Here is a 16548-nt window from a genome sequence, read left to right on the forward strand (position 1 = left end):
TAATTTTGCTGTACAGACTGAGTATGAGAAAGATAAGATGATTAGAAGTACTGAGGAATTTCTGATTGGAAATCCTTTCTTTCTGGAGATATCGAATTCAGCAGCTGTTGCTCTGAGCCGAAAGATGTGTTTTTATTTTACATACTATCGGTTTTCTCCTTGATTGATGATTGCGGCACTTCCAATTAGAATTCAAAGCAGATAGGAGGCCTATCAGAATCTTTCTTTCGAGCCAATTCAGAGTGTTGAGAAATCAAGAATGTACAGAATCTGGTTTGATTCTTTACAAAATTCAAGGAGGAAGAATCAGAATGGAATACCAATCTGAATTTCAGGTCAGAGATAATGCCTTGATTGGTGAGCAACTGTTTTGCTGTGCAAGAAGTTTCTGATCGAGACAAAGAATCTTGAGATTGGCACCTTGCAGTCTATTCAGTATTCTTTCAGATGATCGAAAGGTATACGATGATTGAAGAGTCAGATGGGATAGAAGCAGATGAAGAACGATGTTCGAGGTATGTTTTTCCGATATTCCGAACTGTCTGCAGTTGATAGCAAAAAGAGAACGACCCGACGGTCTGTCGTTCAGTTTATTCTGGTTCAGAATGGGATGGAGATCATGTTTGATGGATTCGTCACGAGACTACTATGGTCAGTATGAGTTTTAATTGCCATCCGAGTTTTATTGACCGATTGATGAATCTGCTATTGTATCCCCTACAGAATGATTCTCATACATGATCAGATGTTAGATTTTCTATCAGAACTTTTGTCAGATTGTTTGAATGTCGAATTTGGTCATTTTAGATAGAGATGTTTGTTATAGCCTTTCTTTTGTTATAGTCTTCGAAGAGACTTTTGTTATTCTAGTACATCTGAGTACAGTGATTATCCTCAAAACGACGAACAGCCAGAACAGATGATATGGATTTAGAGGGTATGCCTATCTATTTAGAAAAAGTTTTTGTATGAGCAGTCCATGCCATCTCTTAAGCTCATTACTACCAGATTTGGTAAAACATGGTACCAATCCTGAAGGTCCATGGTTCGAATTAGAGGAAAATATGAGACTCCCTAATCCAGGGAAGAGAAGATTAGGAGTGCGGTGCAAGACTTTTGCACTAGCAGACGAGTGTCGCTAACTCCTATGAAGTGTTTGTTTAACAACAGCTATCAGATGAATCTCTGATGGCATTCTTTCAATGAGTTTTTTGAGCAACAATGGAAATCTCGATCGAATCGAGATGATTTCCTGGTTTTCCCGAACTAGAACCAGATGTGTTTTCGAGGTTTGGATTGACAGATGAAGATTTTTGTTGGGAATGAGGAAGACTTGGAGTAGACAATCGAAGTATTCGGATTTTTTGATGCAAACTTTCGTATCTTGATCAGTGAGACCGGTGTTTCCTGAAGATGTCGACTTTTAGAGGAATGTCAGAGACGAAATGAAAGAGAGAAATCGTCCCTGAGATTGAGTGAATATCATTAGAGTCCGGAGATGATGGGAGATCTTGCCTACAGACTTGTTTTATTCCGTCTCTTTCTGCTTTTCACGAAGTGTTTTCCGTCTTTTGATACGGATTATCACCAGATCCTTGTTTTTGGATTACCAGATCAGAATTTCTTTTGCTCTTTAGCTGATGAGACCGGATTTGTTGAGATGACAAATTGCTTGAGACGACTGATTCAGAGTTTCGACCTGAATTAGAAGCATTTTTTAGATAAACCGATTTAGTTTGTGTTAGTGCAGTGGAGTTGTTACGGACTTGAAGAATAGATTTGGGAGACAGAGTCCAAGTTGAGACAACGTTTTCGGGACTTGGTTTTGGAGAGATGAATTCTCTTGCAGTTTGGGTTTTATTCCTTAGCCTATGAGCTTGAACCGTATTTGATTTCGAGGACGAAATCTATTCTTAGAGGGAGAGAATTATAATGTCCCGAAATTATCTTAATTGAGTTATTTGAGATAATCAAAGATTTTAGAAGTCGAGGTCCGTTTTGATTTTTATCAGGGACTATTTTCCAATTTTTGGAATTTTCAGGGGCTAAAATGTAAATATTAGTTTTATTAGATATTTATAAGGGATTTGACTTGGTCTCCTCATTCTTCTCCTTCTCCATAATGTTTCCCCTCCATTGAATATGAGAAAACGCCTCCCAAGCTTTTCAAATTTCACCTCGAGATCGATTCGTCTGATAGAATTTCATTCGGAAGACATATTCGCGATCACGGCTACGAGAGCTCCGTTATGCCGTAAGTTTTTCTTCGATCCAGTATACTTCAATTTTTGGATGTTCTTAGAATCGAAAGAAATTCGGATATGTTGTTCTTGAGCTAAGATAGATCGTTTATTCTCAGACGGGATTGAAAAAGAGCGTCGTTTGAATTTGTTATGATTTTTGGAAGTATATTTCGAAAATGGTATTTTGGGATTTGATGGAATTGGATGGAAATTGACGAATTATGGTTGTTTGGAGTTGTTTAGTTCGATATATTGCTGTCTGTGTTTCCGATTTGATCAGAATACAGCCGTTATGCCGCCGGTTTGAGTTTTGGATTGTCAATCGGTTTGAATTTTTTGAGTCGAGTCTTCAATTGAGTTGTATGTTAATCTTGAGCTTTGACTACTTCTTTACAGATAGATTGAAGGCCGATAAGCTCATAAGATTTTGGAGTTTAGATTTTTGGAGAATTGAAGACGGTATAGTATGGTTTTTATTCGAAGATAGTTTTGTTAGAATGATATTCGATTGGATTTGGTTGGAATTCTTGATATTGTAGCTTGATTGAGATTGGAAGCTACTTCGAATCGAGGAAGGTAAAGGATGACTTTGGAATGAAATAGGACGATTAACTCGAATCCGGATTGGTTCGAGGGTCCTAGGGAAAATCACATACTTGCATGCTACTTGAAGTTTATGTTGTTTGTTGTTTGAATTGCACTTGCATTCATATTAAGCCTATTTTGTTGTTTTGGAGGGCATGGAGGCCCAAGAGATTTAGACATTCTGAGGATTATAGTCGAGTGGCATTGGTGGGCGATTTACTACCATTTGTCGATCAACTCTCTATTGAATGCCCCAGAGTCTAGAGGATCGAAATATGCACCTTCCACCTCGATCGTGAGAGTCGGTGTGTTGTGTGATATTTTTTCCTCGGGATCCCAACTGGAACAGAGAATCGTTTCCTGGAATTATCAGATTTGAGAACCCGATTTTAAAGACATGCATTGCATCTTGAATCATGTTGTTATGATTTGAGTATTCGAATTGATTTAGATTGCATGGACTATTTGTCTTGCTGCTATATATATACATCAGGATTTGTTATATTACATGGATTAAATGTTGTCTCATTTACTGGGAAATTGTATTCTCACCGGAGTTATCCGCCTGTTGTCTTGTCTTTGTATGTCTGCATGGCAACAGGTGGGAAAGGACCGAGTCAGAGTCGATAGGGATAGATCAAGTGTAGTGACCCTTACCCGGATCCCCTACTAAACAGAACTTATGCATGCAATTAACTTAATTAAACAGATATCAGAATAAAACTGCGGAAACCATAAACATTATACAATCCCAAGTAAAGGAATCTGTAATGTATCCAATAATATACAACCAAATCGAATAGCTGTATAAACCCAAACAACAGTAATAAAACCTAAACGAAGCTCCAGCTGGCCAACCACTGACTAGCCCCTCCTGGATCCACCCTCCTCGTCCAATCGCAAACCTGCCCCATGGAATAGGGTGTCCAGAAAATACAGAGTACGAGACGTGAGCATAAAACGCTCAGTGCGAGAGTATGAGTATACATGCATGCAAAGTGAACTCCCTATAGACTCAAGGTCAAGGATCAGATAACAGAGACAGACCGGGCCCTGGTATGTAGCACGCTGTGCCGTCGCTTCAGGAGGTGGCTACCATACCGAGATAACCGTGGATACGCCGGACCCAAATCGATGGAAGTCCATCCACTAACAGGATAGGGTACAACCCTACTAACAGACATCTCGAAAGAGATACAGCAAGATGCAAATGAATGCAGCATAATATCATGGCATATAAATCATGCAGTCACATAATACATGCATACTCAGTCAGGATATCTCGAACAGTACTTTTGTACCTCAAAACAGAGCAAGCTCTACCAACTCTAGGTCCACGCCTATAGTCTGCTCTACACTGCCAAAAGATACTACTATCATTAAAGTGCTCTAAAAGCCTTAACTAAGCTATTGCATACTCCTAAATATTTATAGGAAGCAAAAGCTATACCTTCGTCCGTCGTTAGCCCTTTGATGTCGATGCCTCCAGAACTTGGGCACAACTCCGCTACGACTACGGAATGCCTCGCCGACCTCCGGACCAAGGCTAAGAAGACTAGAACAGCTCCAAGAGGACTAGAATGGAAAGGAGAACTCGGAATTGGCAAATGAAAGTGAAGCCTCGGCCTTCTATTTATAGACAACGATCGAAACTTCCGATCCTTGATCGGAACGTCCGAACCTCGATCGGAACGTCCGATCCTGCCATCGGAGCTTCCGAAGATCCTGATCTGCCACGTGTCAAAATATCACTTGTTGACTCCGGATAGGGGTGATCGGAGCTTCCGATCCTGATCGGAGCTTCCGATCTCACCACACGTCATGCCTGACGTAATAATGATCGGAGCTTCCGATCCTGTTCGGAGCTTCCGATCCTGATCGGAGCTTCCGATCTCACCTTCGGAGCTTCCGAACTCTACCCAAGTAATTATGATTAATTCCTTTAATTACTCAATTAGGGTACGGGCTACTACATTCTCCCCCACTTAAGATATTTCGTCCTCGAAATCAGATCTTAAGTACCGAATGCAAAATACAAGAATCAGAAACATTCTTTATTCAAATCAAACGTTTACAGGGTTTGCAACTGAATACAACCTAAAGAATGAAATCAAAACAACTCAGGATGGTCTTTACGCATCCTGTCCTCAAGCTCCCAAGTAGCTTCCTCAGTGCCTCGGTGCTGCCACTGAACTAAAACCAAAGGAATGACTTTGTTTCGTAAAACCTTATCCTTATAATCCAGGATACGAAGAGGTTTCTCAACATAAGTCAAATCCTTGTCTACCTGAATCTCAGATCGCTGCAGAATATGAGATTCATCCGCCACATACCTTCTCAACAGAGATACGTGGAACACGTCGTGAATACTGGATAGGTGCGGTAGCAAAGCTAGTCGAAAAGCCAAATCGCCAATGCTCTCTAAGATCTCAAACGGACCGATAAATCTGGGAGACAACTTGCCCTTAAGGCCAAATATGAGAATCTTGCGGAAAGGTGACACTCTCAGAAACACTTTCTCCCCGACCTCGAACTGCAAGGGCCTACGCTTGATATTAGCATAGCTGGCCTGACGATCCTGTGCAGTCTTAATCCGTTTCTTGATTTGATCAACAATGTCTATCGCCTGCTGGATAAACTCTGGTCCCTCAGCCTGTCTCTCCCCCACTTCTTCCCAGAAGAGTGGAGTACGACAACGTCGCCCATACAACGCCTCAAAAGGTGCCATTCCAATACTAGTGTGATAGCTGTTGTTGTAAGCGAACTCGATCAACGACAAATGATCCTGCCAGGCTGAACCAAAATCCATGACGCACGCTCTAAGCATATCCTCTAACGTACGGATAGTGCGTTCTGACTGACCATCAGTCTCCGGGTGAAAGGCTGTACTCAAACTGAGAGTAGTACCCATCGCACGCTGAACACTCCCCCAAAATCTAGAAGTAAACCTGGGGTCCCGATCGCTAACAATGCTCACAGGCACTCCATGAAGTCGGACGATCTCCTGAATGTACATCCGTGCCATGCGATCCACAGAGTACTCTCGGCTATAGGCAATGAAATGCGCTGACTTGGTGAGTCGGTCCACCACAACCCAGATAGCATCACAGTTCCTCGGGGATACCGGCAAATGGGTCACAAAGTCCATTGTGATAAACTCCCATTTCCATTCAGGAATAGGCAGACTGTGAAGCAATCCTCCAGGTCGTCGGTGCTCTGCCTTGACCTGTTGACACACCAAACATCTCGAAACAAACTGATAAACACTGTGTTTCATTCCCTTCCACTAGAAACGAGTACGGAGATCCTTGTACATCTTGTTGCTCCCAGGATGAATACTCAACTTAGTGCGATGCGCCTGAGACAAAATCTCCTCTCGCAACTCTTCATCCTGCGGAATCACAAGCCTACCAGACAAACACAGAAAACCATCTGACTGATAATGAAATCCAGACGAGCTACCCTCGTTAGCTAGACGAGCTAAACGCTGGGTCTTCGAATCAGACATCTGAGCATCTCGGATCCGCGAATACAAGGCTGGCTCAGATAATATCGCAAACATCTGGATACTCTGCATACCTTTCTTATGCTTGAAGGTATAACCTGAAGTACAACAGTCACTGATCGCACTAGACATCGAACAAGTCTGAAGTGCGGATAATCGCACCTTGCGACTCAAAGCATCAGCGGTGAGATTAGCAGTTCCCGGATGGTACTTAATCTCGCAATCATAATCCTTAAGCAAGTCCATCCAACGTCTCTGCCTCATGTTCAACTCCGCCTGAGTGAACAAATACTTGAGACTCTTATGGTCGGTGAAGATCTCAAATTTCTCGCCATACAGATAATGACGCCAGATCTTCAAAGCGAACACAATGGCTGCTAACTCCAAATCATGGACTGGGTAGTTGTCCTCGTGAAGCTTTAGCTGTCTAGAAGCGTATGCGATCACATGCCCATTCTGAGTCAGGACACAACCTAACCCCTGAGGAGAAGCATCCGTGTAAACTACATAACCTCCAGATCCTGACGGTAATGCCAACACCGGCGCAGAAGTCAACCGCCGTCGAAGCTCACGGAAATTCTCCTCGCACTCGGAGGACCACTCGAAATCCACACCCTTGCGGGTAAGCTGCGTCAACGGTCGAGCTAACTGAGAGAAGTTCAAAATGAAGCGACGATAATACCCTGCTAGACCCAGAAAACTACGGATCTCAGCAACTGTCATCGGACGCGACCAATTAAGTACCGCTTCAATCTTGCTTGGATCAACAGAAATCCCCTCCCTGGATATGATATGGCCAAGAAAGACCACTCTATCCATCCAGAACTCACACTTGCTCAGCTTAGCGTACAACTGCTCATCTCGAAGAGTCTGTAGTACCAACCGCAAGTGAGAAACATGCTCTTCCGTATTACGCGAATACACCAAGATGTCGTCAATGAAGACCACGACAAACTTGTCCAAATACTCCCTGAAGACGCGGTTCATCAAATCCATGAATATAGTCGGCGCATTAGTCAAACCAAATGGCATCACTAGGAACTCGTAATGCCCATAGCGAGTACGGAATGCAGTCTTGGCTACATCCTGATCACGGACTCTCAACTGATGATACCCAGATCTCAAGTCAATCTTGGAGTAAACTGACGTGCCCTGCAGCTGATCAAACAAGTCATCAATACGAGGCAACGGATACTTGTTCTTCACAGTGACTCGATTCAGCTGCCGATAGTCAATGCACAGCCGAATCGACCCATCCTTCTTCTTCACGAAGAGAACAGGAGCTTCCCAAGGAGATACACTAGGACGAATGTACCCCTTGTCTAAAAGATCTTGTAGCTGATTCTTCAACTCACGCATCTCTGACGGAGCCAGACGATACGGTGCTCGAGAAATAGGCGAAGTACCCGGCATCAACTCTATGCCAAACTCGACTTCCCTAGCAAGAGGAAAACCCGGAATCTCATCAGGAAATACATCTGGAAATTCATCCACAACAGGAATACTCTCTATCCCAATACTTTCAGCGGACAAATCAACTGCATAGATAAGGTAGCCTTCCCCGCCAGACTCTAGAGCTCGACAGGCTCTCAAAGCTGATACCAAAGGCATCGGGGGTCGCGCTCCCTTACCATAGAAAAACCAGCTCTCACTCCCCTTCGGATGAAAGCGTACTAATCTCTGATAGCAGTCCACTGAAGCTCGATAGGTAGTCAACATATCTATTCCCAGAATTCAATCAAAGTCGTCCATCGCCAGGACCATGAGATTCGCTAACAGCATGTTCCCTTCGAACTCTAAAGGGCAACCCATCACTAGACGCTTAGCCAAAGCAGATTGGCCCATCGGAGTAGAAACAGACATCACTACGTCTAGTGCAATGCATGGTAACTTATGCCTCTTAACAAAACGTGCAGAAATGAAGGAATGAGATGCACCAGTGTCAATAAGTACAAGAGCAGGTATACCATAGAGCAGAAATGTACCTGCGATGACTTTCTCATTCTCCTCCACAGCCTGATCATGTCTCAGGGCAAACACCTGGCCAGAAGCTCGTGGCCTCAAATGAGAACTCCCAGCAGACTGTCCCTGCGACCTCTGCTGTACGGTGGCCTGAGAACCCGATCCTGAACCAGATCCAAAACCGCCTCCCCCAGACAGTGGACAATCCCTCCGGATATGACCAGTCTCTCCACAACGGAAACAAGCTCCAGAAGCTCTACGGCACTTGTCGGATGGATGGTTCTTCCCACAGTGATCAAACTTGTCCTTCTTACCAAAACGAACAACACCTCTATAACCAGAGGAAGAAGAAGATCCAGACTTCTTGAAAGTTTGGGCATGGGGACCCAAAGAACTAGCAGGCCTCGACTGAGGGAAAGACCTGTTCCGCCGTATGCTGTCCTCCGCCTGGTGACAACGGCTCACCAAACCCTCGTAGGACATGTCGTTGCCAACCGTCACACGGTCATGGATCTCAGGGTTAAGACCTTGAAGGAACAGATTATACTTCATCTCTGAGCTATCAGCAATCTCGGGGCAATAGGATATCAGATCAAAGAACCTCTGCTGATACTCATCGATAGACATGGCTCCCTGTCGCAGACTCAGTAGCTCGCCTGCCTTCGACTGACGGAGTGCAGGAGGAAAATACCGCTTTTGGAAAGCTGTGCGGAACTCGGCCCAGGTGGCCACTCCTCTCGCCACAACAAAAGGTGCAGAAGTAAACCTCCACCACCTGCGCGCACGCCCATCCAGAAGATAGCCAAGGGTCTCCACCTTCTGCTCCTCGGTGCTTTGGAAAGTCTAAAAAGTCGTCTCCATGCGGTCTAACCAGTTCTCCGCATCCTCCGGAGACTCACCTCCAACTAAGGGCTTAGGACCCATAGCTAAGAATCGATGCACAGTGAAACGCTCGTCGTCATGATGACGATGACGCCGTTCTCGATGAGGCTCCCGGTCGGCATCACCCCAACGCCCACCAACACTGCCATGAGAACTCTGGTCGTCATGATTTGACATCTACAAAAATACCTCAAGATGAGACTAAATCCCAAGAATTCTTTTGCATGCTCTGATACCATAAATGTAGTGACCCTTACCCGGATCCCCTACTAAACAGAACTTATGCATGCAATTAACTTAATTAAACAGATATCAGAATAAAACTGCGGAAACCATAAACATTATACAATCCCAAGTAAAGGAATCTGTAATGTATCCAATAATATACAACCAAATTGAATAGCTGTATAAACCCAAACAACAGTAATAAAACCTAAACGAAGCTCCAGCTGGCCAACCACTGACTAGCCCCTCCTGGATCCACCCTCCTCGTCCAATCGCAAACCTGCCCCATGGAATAGGGTGTCCAGAAAATACAGAGTACGAGACGTGAGCATAAAACGCTCAGTGCAAGAGTATGAGTATACATGCATGCAAAGTGAACTCCCTATAGACTCAAGGTCAAGGATCAGATAACAGAGACAGACCGGGCCCTGGTATGTAGCACGCTGTGCCGTCGCTTCAGGAGGTGGCTCCCATACCGAGATAACCGTGGATACGCCGGACCCAAATCGATGGAAGTCCATCCACTAATAGGATAGGGTACAACCCTACTAACAGACATCTCGAAAGAGATACAGCAAGATGCAAATGAATGCAGCATAATATCATGGCATATAAATCATGCAGTCACATAATACATGCATACTCAGTCAGGATATCTCGAACAGTACTTTCGTACCTCAAAACAGAGCAAGCTCTACCAACTCTAGGTCCACGCCTATAGTCTGCTCTACACTGCCAAAAGATACTACTATCATTAAAGTGCTCTAAAAGCCTTAACTAAGCTATTGCATACTCCTAAATATTTATAGGAAGCAAAAGCTATACCTTCGTCCGTCGTTAGCCCTTTGATGTCGATGCCTCCAGAACTTGGGCACAACTCCGCTACGACTACCGAATGCCTCGCCGACCTCCGGACCAAGGCTAAGAAGACTAGAACAGCTCCAAGAGGACTAGAATGGAAAGGAGAACTCGGAATTGGCAAATGAAAGTGAAGCCTCGGCCTTCTATTTATAGACAACGATCGAAACTTCCGATCCTTGATCGGAACGTCCGAACCTCGATCGGAACGTCCGATCCTGCCATCGGAGCTTCCGAAGATCCTGATCTGCCACGTGTCAAAATATCACTTGTTGACTCTGGATAGGGGTGATCGGAGCTTCCGATCCTGATCGGAGCTTCTGATCTCACCACACGTCATGCCTGACGTAATAATGATCGGAGCTTCCGATCCTGTTCGGAGCTTCCGATCCTGATCGGAGCTTCCGATCTCACCTTCGGAGCTTCCGAACTCTACCCAAGTAATTATGATTAATTCCTTTAATTACTCAATTAGGGTACGGGCTACTACATCAAGGTTGAGGCATAGAAGTGGGACTTCGGCTTAGAATGGAAAAGCATGCCAATATAGTTTATGTTTGAGAGCAATTCTAGACTTTAACCGTTGTTGAATCTTGTTATATCGATTAGTCGATTTTGAATATTGATGTTGCATGTTGATGGACTTGGATTTCAAGCCTTGAGATTGTATTTGGATTGTGGTAGTGGAGTTTGGAACTTGTTCACTTTTTTGGAAATTTTTTGGGCAGAGGCGCGCTCGATTGCATGAGTTCAGCGGATCGAGCGCGGTCCTTAAAATTGTTGAGGCAGTAGAGAGCGCAGGAGTGGCACGCTCGATCGCACGAGTTCATGCGATCAAGCGCGGCACTTCTATTTTCTTCCGGCAGTGTTTGATGCAGGAGGGCGCGCTCGATGCGGAATTTTTTTTTGTAAAAAAAAATTTCTCTATTAATTTTAGTCTTGGATCTTGTATGCTTAATTGTTGTTTTATCCGAGATTAGTTGTTTAGAACCAAGGTCTCACATTTACTCTCTTCCAGTCATTTCCATTTCGTGACCAGCCCTTCTCCGGCGAGTTTTCTAAATTTATGTCCCAGCTCGACTTTGCTTCGATTATGAATGCAGTTTAAAGCTTTCTAGTTTAAATTTTTTTACAATCTCTTAATCTATTATTAAGATTAAGAGCCTTAATGTTTGATTAATTTGGTGTTGGGAAGACCACGTGTAGCTCTATTCTTGCTACACTTTTTGCACTGGTGCGGTCCTCTGAGCTCTTTGTTTCAGATAAAGTATGGCAATACTTTGGATTAGGAAGTCAATCGGAAAATTTTACATTCGTTTCAGATAAAGTATTTGGACCTGACTGTTCAACCGAATCAGTGTATGAGGATGGCGTTAAAACTGTTGCTTTATCTGCTCTCATGGGTATTAATGGTTAGTCAATTCAGTTACTATGAACTAATACATGTATCATCTCGTTTCCTTCTTAAAATACTCAGATTTTTCACTTGCTTTTGTGCAGAAACTATATTTTCATATGGGCAAACAAGCCGTGGGAAAACTTATACAATGAAAGGAATTAAGGAGAAAGCTGTTAAAGATATATACATGCATATAGTGAATGTAAGCGTCATTAAAATTTTCTTCTCCTGTTGCGCATGTTCTTAATATTTTTCCTACCATCACATATACTAGAGTTAGAAGTGAGCGAGTGACAAGCCTTTTGAGTCATGATGCATAAACATATAAAATCTGTGAGTGTTTATGCTTTCTTAACAGAGTTTATGTCCATCAGAATAAAGTTAACTGAAAGGTTCATTTATCACAACATTAGATAAATGACATCTAAATGCTTTCTCAAATTTGACCATTGCTCCAATTTCTTCTTTAGCTCTTCATATCGAGTCTTGATTGATAAGCGGAAGATTTTCTGTGTGTTTTCATATTTCACATCCATTTCTATTTTAAAAAAGATACAAAATGTTATCCTGGAAGTAGATTCTCATTGACAAACCTGTAACACCTTATTTTTGTGGTTACTGTTATTATTCTAACCTCTTGAAATTTGGTTACTGAACAGAATCCAGAGCGAAACTTCAAAGTAAAAATATCGGGCCAAGAAATCTATAATGAGAATGTTAGAGATCTGCTGAATTCGGAATCTGGCCGCATTCTTAAACTCTTGGATGATCCAGAGGTGACAAACTCTTAAGTTGTATCAAATAAACTGTTATACTTAGTGTTATATGCATTTTACCTTCATCAATATTTATTACTTGTTTGCAAAGAGGAACCCTGGTCGAGAAATTAGTGGAAGAGACAACAAATGATGATCAACACTTGAGACATTTAATAGGTGTTTGTGATGGTAAACATTTGAAACCTTTGGCACCAATATAGTTAAGCACTACACATTGCTGAGAAGAAAGCTGATTTTTTGCTCTTGCTTTCTTGTAGCTCAAAGACAAGTAGGTGAAACTGCTCTTAACGATAACAGCTCTCGATGACACCAGATTATAAGATTGGTCAGTTTGATTTGGCACCAATATAATAGCATTTATTTCTTGATTCTAAGCATTAATCGGGTTGAGCTTCGCCATTTGGAAATCCCATTGAAGAATATATAGTTGAGGTTTATCTGGTCAAGCTTGTCTTCTCTTCTTTCTCCCAAGCATCTGCCATAGAATCTCACTGTTAACTGGATTTTTTTTCTCTGCTTCATTTACGGTTTAATTTGTCCTTTGATGAGACTAGTTAGTTTCTTTTCTTGAATTTTTGTTTTCTATTCTAACATCAGGCTTGTATGCAGATCATGATGATTGATCAGCCGCGAGCCTCCTACTTCTTTCCGGTTGAACAACAGAAAATGAGATAAATTACATCCCAACACATGCTAATAATAATATTGTGTTAGAGAACCTTCTCTTGCATGTTGGCTTTTGTTTGCTCCAAGCCAGCCTAGGCTGAAGCTGCTGTAGTGGCTGTTGTTTCTTTAGCTGACTCCACAGGGAACGGATGGAGCGGGAGGAGGGCATGGAGATAGAGGTGCGGCCTGTATGAGGGATAAGAGCAAGCTGGCGGAAGACGTTTGGGGTGGTGATGCTTATTCTTGGTCAAGCTTTGTGAAACCACTAAGTTATGTGAGTAGAGGTGGGACCACCAGCAGGGAAGTTGACTATGGGGCGGTGGAGGTGGGAGGGTGGCCATTGTTGTGGCTACTTTCTTGGAGATCAATGGCAGTGTTTTGGATGATGGAGGAGATGTGGACCACAGAGGTGGAGGTGGCTCTGGAGGAAGTATCTACATCAAGGCATATAAAATGTAAATTTTCCTCTACACTTTTGAAGTTTCATCCACTGTTTTGTGGTGTGGATGATTTGTTCTGAACATCTCATTGTTTGTAATCTAAACCGATGACTGTCCAAGTTATGAATATATGATTTAACAGATTATGCAAGTTTTTTTCATAGTGTAATAAATATTTGTAGACCTACATGTTCTTGCTATGATTGGTTTTTATGGATTTGATTTAATAAACAACGAATAAAAACCGTTGTTTTATACTATAAAATACAACGATTTAAAACCGTTGTCTTTAATGACAAAAAACTACGGTTTAAAACCGTTGTTTTTTACGACAAAAGACTACGGTTTTTCACTGTTGTCTATGAACGCATTTTTAACTACATGGCTTTTAACATCGGTTTTACATCCCCAGTTAATTACGTTTTTTCACCGTAGTCTTTCATCGTTTTTGTTGTAGTGACGATTATGCATGTGTGCAAGACCTTCAAATATTTGGAAGCACCACGCCCTCACTTCTGCTTTGGAAAATGGTACGTTTCAGCGGTTCTTCATTACTTGGAATAGATCGCATTCCTGAAATATTTCCAGCGGGAAACAAATTAAGTACAAGATCATCAAGAAATTAAACCAAGCGATAATAGGGAATTATAATGCAAGTATGTACCATGTATTCAAAAACAAAGTACAAGTCACCGTTTTCCATAATAACTTGGTTTGAGTTTTATTATACTTGAATGGTTCATTGCTCGCAGCGTCTGTGCATCAAGAAATTCAACCAATAGTGAATCGTCGACTCCTCGAACAAAATCTTGAAATCCAATGAAAACAAACAAATTAAACAAACCTCGACTTCTCGGAGGTTCATTCGCGATTCCCACGAACGATATCTTGTTTTCAGCTTCTTGATAGCAATCTGTACCTAGTTTGATGGTGATCAGATGATCAGATGCAAAGAAAGAACAAGAAACGTAATCGATTTTGATACTTTGGGAGGTACGTACGTACCATTTCACCAGATAATTGCATACAACAGCCTTCAAAACAGTTTCATACGAACCGCTGCCGATTTCCTTGATAACTTTGTATCTGCGACGTAACATCGATCGATGGACATGATCATATTGAGAAATATAAAAAATAAAATAAAAAGTCAACTATATAAATATCAAATTACCTTTCCATTGTGGATCGAAATTCAATGAACAAAAGTGTTTATTGATCTGAACTAAGGACCACCAAATATTTATTTTGTAGTTTTTTTTGCGCAACGTGAGAAATATATGTAGTTGTTTTTAGAAGCGGTGCGTGCCACCACAACCCACCATTAGGCGGGACGGTATGGGTCTGCCCACCTTTTAGTCAGGTTGGGAAACTGCCAACCCAACCCAACCCACCAATTTTGTATAGCGGAGCGGGCCAACCCAACAGATCTAACCCATTTTGCTGGCCACCTAATCCCTAAGTAATTAAGAGATAGTGACTGAATTTTTAACAATTTGAATGTACTTATCCTTGTCCGAAATGGATTATATAAAATGACAATTGTTGTTACTTGACGTATACTATTCGCTTTTTGCTTAGCTTTGAATTATAGAAAATGGCCGTTATCATTTAAAACGTAAGAGACGTGCATATGCTGCTAATGCCGTCTCCGTGTAAATTAGTTCTTTTTTCTATCTATATTTTTGGTGGTGTAAAAATATTTAGGGATTATTTCAAAATTAACTTCTTTAAGAATTATTTTTATAAGATTTTTTTAATTAATTCAAATTTTAAAAAATTTTATGTATATATATTATTTTTATATGTGATATGATAATTTCGTGAGTGTACTTCATTTGTTAGCAATCATTATCAATCCTAGTGTCCATGAAAAATCTAATTAATGACACATGAATTTCATTTATCACCAGACATGAATTTTTCGTTGATGTTTAAAATTTATCAAAATCTGTGACACCATAAGGATTTAAGGCCTAATTGTACCAACTACTATTGTTAAAAGTCTAAACGTCATAAAGAGTTTATAAAAAATATTAATAGACTAATTAACAAATATTTTATTGTTGAAAAATCAAACACATTAATTTCACTCCTATGTTATAAAAATTCAGACATATTTATCACATTTGATAGGAAAGTATTTCATTATTTATTGAAAACACGAAGTAAAAAATATTAATAATTTTATATAATATGTATTTCGTTTTTTTTATTTTTTATAGATGGTTTTGATGCAATTATCATATTTAGACATTTGAAATTTGTGCTTATATATATATTGTTTTGATCATACAATTCCATACACTAGAGTGTATATGTATATATATAGTTTTAATATCACGCATCTAGTGTGCAGAAATTTCGTGAGCGATCAATAAAATCCACCAGTGGGTACTATTAGTGATTTTAAAAAATTGAATCACTAAAACCCATTAGGAGGTTTTAGTAGTCGCTCACGAAAATCTTGCATACAAGGATATCGCTCACGAAATTCTTGTACACCATTACTCCTCCTCCAAATCTTCGCCGAGCATCGACGCAATACGTCATCCACGGCCATCGGTCTCCTTCGTGCTTTTTCCCAAGGTATTGACACACATTTAAAGTTTTCCTGAGTTTTTGAGAATAGGGCTTATTTCAAAAATTTGGGTGTTTAAATGCTAACTGAGTTTTGGACAATTAAGGATTATTTCGAAATTTTGGGTTTTTGAATTTTAAATGAAATTTTGTGGTGGTTTCATCTCAATTATTTTGTCCATATGCATTCGAGTAGGGGTGCAAACGAATTGAATCGAGCCGAATAATGGTAAAATTTTAATGCTCGAATTCGGCTCGATAAGAGTATATTCAAGTTCGAGCTCGATTCGAAGCTCAATAATTTCAAATATTTTGGCTCGAGCTCGGCTCGAAATGAAGTTCGAGTTCGGCTTGAAACATTCGAACCTATTCGTGAACTATTGCTTGGATATTATGGTTCGAAAAGCTCGAAATGTTCGAAAAG

At 41.2% G+C, this 16548-nt stretch overlaps 1 pseudogene; it reads right to left on the reverse strand.

Moving 5' to 3' along the window:
- LOC140861339 (cyclin-dependent kinase F-4-like) overlaps positions 1 to 14726 on the reverse strand; it is a 58084-nt pseudogene extending 43358 nt beyond the window's left edge.
- Between the last annotated feature and the right edge of the window lie 1822 nt (positions 14727 to 16548).

The sequence above is a fragment of the Henckelia pumila genome, chromosome 4, assembly GCF_033568475.1.
Source record: "Henckelia pumila isolate YLH828 chromosome 4, ASM3356847v2, whole genome shotgun sequence".
Lineage (NCBI taxonomy): Eukaryota > Viridiplantae > Streptophyta > Magnoliopsida > Lamiales > Gesneriaceae > Henckelia > Henckelia pumila.